Genomic DNA, 7,469 nt, shown 5'->3' with positions numbered 1-7,469 from the left:
AAATTCTTATTCATGATAAAGACCAGAAAAGTATGACTTCAACTACAAATGTAGTTTTTAAAGAGGCCTTCAAAAACTTATAAGTTAAATTTTTATTTTGCACAAATAGAAATTTTATCATTTCTTGCGAATATTTCTCAAGTGCTGTTAAATTCCATTTGTTTAACTTACTTTTAATAATGTCATGTTATTAACAACTTTGCAAAGATATCCATAACCTGTTACTATTTCGCACTTTATCGCATTTGTATCTTGATTTAATAACACAATGCTACAGATATTCAATTGCATTCTTTTGTAGCAAAATCATACCATTAACCTATTTCATCCAGAAACAACAGGTCAATCCTAAAATAACTATATATTTAGCATTCCTCTGGCGAAAAAAATCCTGGCAACATCATGCACTGTGCATCATATGATAGTTCTTTTCGTGCAAAATTGATCAAATTTAGGATTAAAGTTATGCCCATCCTACAAATATACCAAAATATGCTTTGATTACAAATAAACCAATCCTACAAATTCTACAAATATTTACCAAATATCTATTATTAAATTTAATCTGCAATTTTAAAAAAACAATCCTCATATAACATCCTATTCAGAAAATTACCACTCAAATTCAATTCCAATTTTCTATGCTTTGATTACATGTCTGCAGCAATAGTCATATCCATTAATTTGGAAAAACTACACCAATATACCTTACAAACAGTCTTGAGCTTATGGGTCTATAAAAAAATCTTCAGTTTTTCTCACCTTTTTCACTTCACAACTATTAGCATACCCACTAAACTTCCAACGTCAGAAGCAATGATTAAATCTACCGTCACTTAGAGCACCGGGAACATCCATCAATTAAATACTACACCTACTACAAAAACACCCTGTAACACGCTATAATGTGCCTTCTCCTACAAATTCTATTTCCCTTTTTTAAGATTAAATTTCAAGTTCACGCCATGACCAACATGAACCCCACATCTTCAAGAGAATCAACTGAAGTAAGTCATTCCTAATCTTCTCCTATAAGCAAAACTTGATTTCCTCCTTTTCTTCAACCTCAACACTTCAACTACTAAAATTACAATGGCTGTCTAACTGCAAGTGAATAATCCAATCATATGACCAACATTGATCATGCAATTTACTGCTACTTTTCACAATGATAGAGTCATATTTTACTATCCTTTTATCTACTATATTTTTTTTATTATAATCGTTCAATATACATGCACTAATCTTTTTCGGTTTTTTTCCCAGACTATCATACGAATTCCATCATTCTACCATAAAGAATGGGCACCAGACTATCCCCAGTATGTTGACCTAAAATATGATGGAGGCAACTATGAAATACGAGTCAGGCGACACAAAACAAGATGCTATTTGGCAGATGGACTCGAAAACTTCAGAAGAGAATTAGAAATCTACGAGTCGACCATCATCAAGTTCTTTGCATGCAATCATCTGTACGAGTTTAACATACACTTCACGCCTCCACTACACCGATAAACATGTGGCAGACCAAGACATCTGTCCATAAAGCATATCTGGACTATTAAAATTACTCAGGCCATGCTCACTGCTCCTTAACCCCTGGTAAGTTAACATTACTTACATTAACACCCTCAATCAAATTTATCAACTTTTCATCAAATGATGGAAATCCAATTTTAATATTAATTTAACTTTTCTTTTATCTGCAGAAACTTCGGCCATCTACTGAAATACCTCTTAATGCTTAGGGTCATCAAATGACAATATTAAGACGATTTGGCCCTCCATTGCAATGGCCTGTTAAAACTCTCAACCCTGGCATTGCTCCTAAAGCCATTGCTCAACCATGGTATGACTTCCTTGCAGAAAGAGACTTTGATCATGGAGATGAAGTCTCCTTTTATTATAGACACGGTGACAAAATCTGGGAAATTGTGATTAGAAGACAAAAGGATTGGGATGATAGTGATACTGATTAAAGTTCCTTTTGCAGTTTACAATTTTTGAGAAATGTTTTATGAAAGATGTAGTTTCAACAATTAGTTAATTATAAATATTAACTATGTTCATAATTCACTTATGAATTTAATTTTAACTCTATATTGCAGTTAGAAAAAGCTTGCAAAGTCACTTAACAAACAACCAGTGCATGTGCACGGGTTGCAGACTAGTATATATAAAAAATGATAAATCAAAAGAGATAAACAATTAAAAAAATCTAATATAGAAATAAGATAAAAGAAATTGATTCTTTTTATAACCATATTATTAGTACGAAGTATTCATAAACTCTAATGATATTTAATTTTTATAAGAAAATTATTTGATCAATTTTAGTAAAATTTGTAATAATCTAAACGCCAAGGTAAAAAAAACGTTAAGGGTGATTACCACCATAAATCACTAAAGCATTCACATGTCATGAAGTGAACCTCAAGGAAGTTTTGAAAGAAGAGAAAGAAATTAAAAATCTTTAAATTTAGTTTATAAGGCTTAAAAAATAAGATAAGAATAACAAAGTATATGATGACATTACAACTCCACAATTTACACTATAACTTTTATATAATTTAAATAGATCATGGATAGGCATATATAGATAAACTTGCATGCCTAAAAGAAATAATTAAATTTTGTCACGTTATTATTTTAGACAATAAACTAATAATAGAGATTTGAAAAAGAAGAATATAATACAAACCATGTAACAAGAGATAATTTTACTAGGCTTAAATAATAATTTGTTCCTATAAAACATCCTATTTTATGCTTGTCTTTTAAAGAAAATTGTTTTTGGTGGTTATATTTTGTGTTTGTTTTAGTCCTTAGTGTCAAATAATAGCGTTGATAAATGATATAACAGTTATGCTGTTATAAAGGAGTCTAACAAAACAATTCTAATGTTTTTGCACTATTGGAAAAACTACTTTTTAAGGCGGTTAAATTACACATTTTACAACGGTTTTGAACCGTCGTAAAATAAGGCGTCGTAAAAAGTAAAAAAGTTACAAAGACAGATTACAAAACTGTCGTTATATAGGTTACTTTCTACGACGGTTGATACAAAACCGTCGCAATATATTAGACCAATCTAAAACAGTTGCTGGCTTAACTGTTTTAATATGTTTATATTGTGACACTACTTTCTACGACGGTTATTGTATAACCGTCTTAGAATATTTCAACTACTACGGCGACTTATGGGGAACCGTCTTTGTATGTGTCTGTAGATAATGGCTTTTTATGACGGTTATTAAACAGCCATCGTAGTATGTCTAATATATTAAGACGGTCATCTAATAACCGTCGTAGTATTCATTTACTTTTTTTATTTTATTTCTTTTGGAATGACCTTCTTCAAGTCTTTTGCTTCCTTCTTTGCAAGTCAAAGATATACCCGAAAATAATAATGTTTTATAGCATCAATATAACAACAAAATGCAGCTAATAAAGACATTTCATACAAGGCTAGCCTCTTTTAGTCCTCCTTAAACTTCTATCATCACTTGGCAAAAGATGTTCCATAAACAGCAGATTCAGCAATAACTAGAAAACAAAATGTGAGCATAAAACCATGTAAGAATAAGTGGCTGCTGGTTATAATACTTAAACTGACAACTTAAAAAACTAAAGTCTAACACTAACATTTAGATGCAAAAAAAATGGGCTAGCATGATGGTATTTGTGGATAAAATACAACACACCAATTATATTGCATATGTTAATATAGACATGCATTTTCTACAAGGTTGACCATAATATTGCATCAACAAGTAGTCAAGTACTAATGGTGCAATAGTAATCAGCCACGTTATGCAATTGAATCACAAGTCAATGCAGGTTTTGCTTCTTGATGCCTTCCAAAAGCCAAAAGTGCTAACGACACCTTTGATGATCAACACTTGGAGAGAGAGACCCACCTTCAAAAATAGTGCAACATGAAAAGAGATATGGATGCCAAAAAGTATTGAGTATTGATCTACATAAGGAGTTTTAATCATTGCAGTGCATAATCATCTCTAGAAGGAAAATTTAAAAGTAACTAATTCTTAAGTTATGGTCAATTTTTCTCTTGTTTAAGCTAAAGATAAATTAAATATAGCTTCAGAACTTGAAATTCTGTTTCTGTTTTAACACTATAAAAAAAATGCAACTTTTCATCTATGGTCCCCTATCATAACTGTGGACCGTAATATGATTCAACAATGACAAAACAAAAATAGTAACTAGCATGCTCTGTCTTAATTTAATCCAACCTTAAATAAAAACTGTATTTGGTCATGATTCCCTCTCTTGATTTCCTATTTATAACAATAGATATCACCAATCAATTAATTTGTTTCTGTTAAGTCTCTTTGACAGATTTTTTTGAAACAAAAAATGACCCAAAATGTCACTAGTATTAATGCCCCAATTTGTCATATGGCCCATTAAGGTCAAGAGGCAGGTGTAACATAAACATGAAGCAAAAATTTCATAACAAATAACACTATTCTTGGAAATCGACTAGAGAAGAATCATAATAGAAGCAGAAAATGGAATTGTTCCTAAACATCATTTTGCTTTGAAATTGCTTCAAAACATGCAGAGCAGACTGAATATATATATACATACATATATATATATATATAATCTTAATTACCTAAAATCACATATAGGAAATAATATTATAAAAATATTATATTTATATATTATAATCTATTTGTTTCAAGATTAGATAAGAAAGCCACATAAATAAATGACACGTTGTGGTTTAGAACTCAACACAAAATATGGGATGAATTGAATTGAAATGAAGAGAGAGAAAATAAGGAAAAAGAAAAATATAAAAAATGATTTAGCTAAAATAATGTTCATAGGTAGACTAGTTAATTATACTTTTTACAAAAAAAAAAAGCATTTTAAAATATTACTGCTCTACTAATACCTTGTAAGTCTAGACATACGAAGAGAAGTCTATTGTCCCATTGTTCAGTCCCTTGATCTTCACACTAGTTAGTCCCGCCCCTACGAAGTCATAAAATGGTCCACGCGCTGTTTAAACATAAAGGAAAAAATAGTATGAGAGGGGAATGAGAAAAATAGTTTTAATATACTTTAATATTGAAATTGCCCATCATTAATTATAATGTAGTAATATAGCTCAATTCCTTCTAAGTTTTATCTTGAATAATAGGTAACTTCATGAAAAGTGTTTTAAATTGGAACTTAAATCCTGTGCGGTGCTTCCTTTTGGCAAAAACAAGGCAATCATTGACAATTTTTAGTATAATTATCTTACAAAAATATATTAATGATAATTGAACTTAAATCCTATGCGGTGCTTCCTTTTGGCAAAAACACTTAAATCCTGAACAACAATATATCCTAAATATTTCAGAATTTATAATCAATATATATTAATTTAAACTACAGTAAAAAAAAATATTATTCCAAATCACTATTGATATACATTAGAATTAATCTATAAATTTTGGGCATGTCTAAAAATTAAAATTTTAAATACCTGTACTTTAATTATCATTAAAATTAATCTATAAATTTATTTTACACATTTTTTTATAAAATTATATTTTCATTAGATGAGATAACTAATTTCAAATAAAATTAATATTCTTTTAAAAAATGATCAAACAACTTTTAGCATAAAATGGGATTTTAAGTAAAATAATAATAAAAATTGACATATTAAATAAAAAATTATGAATATTGGTAGGCGTAAACAATTGTATTATTGAAATAATGAATTCTGCATGCTTACCAATTACACAAGGAGGCGCCTATGCAAATGGAGTATTTTGAAGTTAGTACCATTGTTTCATGATTTATGGAAATAGAATGTTAATTCTAACATTTATCAAGAAAATGCAGGTCCAAATCCTGCAACCAGCAAACTTCAGTTCCTCGGAGATCACTAATCATATATATCTTGTAACTACAAATTAAAGCAAGAAAATGCAGGTCAAAAGTAGTACAGCTTCAGAAATTTCATAACCAATGTAATTCATATATCGGTACAAGAAAAATGAATGGCATTGACAAAATAAAACTATGTGAAGAGACATTAATATTACTACTTAAAATTGTGTGAATTAAATTAACCTTATTAGAATCATTGCAGTGAAGTGAAGACGTTGAAATTAATTGCATTACAACCCTTACCTTCTTAGGTGCCTTGTGGACAAAATTAACTTGCTGCTTCACATCACCAACCTATCATAGACAAGATACAGTAAGCAATCCAATTACCCAGTCTAAAAATAAATGGAATGCCATCAATAGTAAATACACATTTAAATTCTCATGGTTTCAAGTACTTCCATGCTACCAGCCAAACATGGGGGCAAATTTACTTCTAATAACCTATAATCTATAATCCATTAAATTGTTATGATCTTGTAGTTTCTGAAACCTTAGGACAATGGAATAGTTGAGTTGTAGATATACAAGAAAAAACAGTTTTCTCGGCATCCAAGGATTAGAAAACTAGATACAACCATAAAACATCATAGCACCAAAGAGAAAAGTAGGGAATAAATGCAGTAATACTCCGGCAATCCTACTTAATAACAATTCACGATTTCATAAAGAACAGAGTAACCATCCAAGAAAGAAAGCATTTAAATCAATGCACCATGCGGAGCAAACAAATATCTTATGGTAGAATGCAGTGACATGATTCAATTCAAAAAATGTTTGCCAACTAATCAAGCGTTGCAAGACTGTTTGATTTTCACTAATAATTCATGCCTTGAACCATGACAAAGGACAAGTTTCTCCAATAATCACCTTGAGCTAACAATTGGATGGGGCTGATTTTGCTTAGCCAACAGACTAGCAGTAGGTTTCATTAGTGTTGAACCCTTCATCACAACAAATTTAACCTTAGAATTCAAATTGCCGCCAATTGTCTTACTGCTAAAGGTCATTCCTGAAAAGACATAATTACATATCAAGCTTAGGAAAAATAAGGTTTAGACAGAAGGTAAAAGGAAAAATACACAAAGAAAAATGCAAAAACATAATGTTATAAGTAATAGAAGCAAACTACAATGAGTTATAAATTATGAAAAAATATTATAGTTCAGAACAAAAATGCTGCAGTCAACATCATCTATAATCACACTATCTATAAGATTGGTTACCTGAGGTTACTTGTAACAGTTGCATATTAACATCCCACGGAACACCACTCAACAAGGCAGAAATGTTCCCACTCCCACCCCTTCCTTTTGAACCTGCCAAGTCAAAAGCATCAATAAAGTAAGCCACGAGCCATGACCCTTCCAACATAACATATAATAGAAAATCAGAGTAAACTCCCATTCTAGTTCCGAGATTGCAAGTGTAGGTCATTTTAGTTCTTTACAAAATTCTCATATTAATCCCCTAATTTTTAGCATAAAAAATTAGATTAAAGTAAATGTTGTTTTGTAAAATCAGGATTATGATGAGCCTAAATCTAA

General features: G+C 30.3%; 1 long non-coding RNA gene across 1 annotated transcript; it reads right to left on the bottom strand.

The window, feature by feature from the left end:
• Nucleotides 1-6,053: 6,053 nt before the first annotated feature.
• Nucleotides 6,054-7,236, bottom strand: LOC114387451. The gene is made up of 3 exons (XR_003661316.1): nucleotides 7,149-7,236; nucleotides 6,793-6,934; nucleotides 6,054-6,216 (listed from the first exon to the last, which is right to left on the bottom strand). It is a non-coding gene; the product is annotated as an uncharacterized LOC114387451 (long non-coding RNA).
• Nucleotides 7,237-7,469: the final 233 nt, after the last annotated feature.

Source organism: Glycine soja, chromosome 15 (assembly GCF_004193775.1).
Source record: "Glycine soja cultivar W05 chromosome 15, ASM419377v2, whole genome shotgun sequence".
Taxonomy (NCBI): domain Eukaryota; kingdom Viridiplantae; phylum Streptophyta; class Magnoliopsida; order Fabales; family Fabaceae; genus Glycine; species Glycine soja.
Note: the sequence above shows the minus strand (reverse complement) of the source record. Positions and strands in the feature narration are given on the sequence as shown.